The sequence below is a fragment of the Chaetodon auriga genome, chromosome 18 (assembly GCF_051107435.1).
Source record: "Chaetodon auriga isolate fChaAug3 chromosome 18, fChaAug3.hap1, whole genome shotgun sequence".
In the NCBI taxonomy this organism is placed as follows: Eukaryota; Metazoa; Chordata; class Actinopteri; order Chaetodontiformes; family Chaetodontidae; genus Chaetodon; species Chaetodon auriga.
The window spans coordinates 7,315,740-7,316,306 of NC_135091.1; positions in this window are offsets into that span (position 1 = coordinate 7,315,740).

Here is a 567-nt window from a genome sequence, read left to right on the forward strand (position 1 = left end):
AGCCAGGGTCAAATACACAATTTCATAAAAAAAAACCTCTTCTACACTGACCTTGCGACTTGTTTTCTTTATTCCTTACTTAACACCTAGATTACAGCTGCACAGAAACACTTTCTGCACTCAGGATTAAACCCATTACAAAGTAAAGAAAAGTGTGAGATGCAACCAACCAGCAGTTGCTCTGTTGGCCGTCTCCAGATTGCAACAATATGTGTGAATGCAAAAAGGAAGGAAACTGAGTGCTGCTCTGTACGTTTCCCTGTGTATAAAATCTGCCACTTCCTCAGGCTGACCACTCCGGCGGTGCAGTGAGCCTGAAGGTAAGAACTTGCAGCTCTGCAGTGACCCAGTTCTCGTGTCACAAACCCGAGCTTGCTTTCCTTTTGATGTTCTTGATGTCGCATTACTTTCTCTGCAGGGTCAAAGTGAGCAGCTCGGTTGAGATCTAGCAGCAAAGTGTGCTGAGTAAACGTTTTGCAATCACAGCGCACATTTTACTCATCATCTGAGAGAAAAGCCACAGTACTGCCGCTGTAAGGCATCCGCTAAGTCTGCGAATGCTCTGTT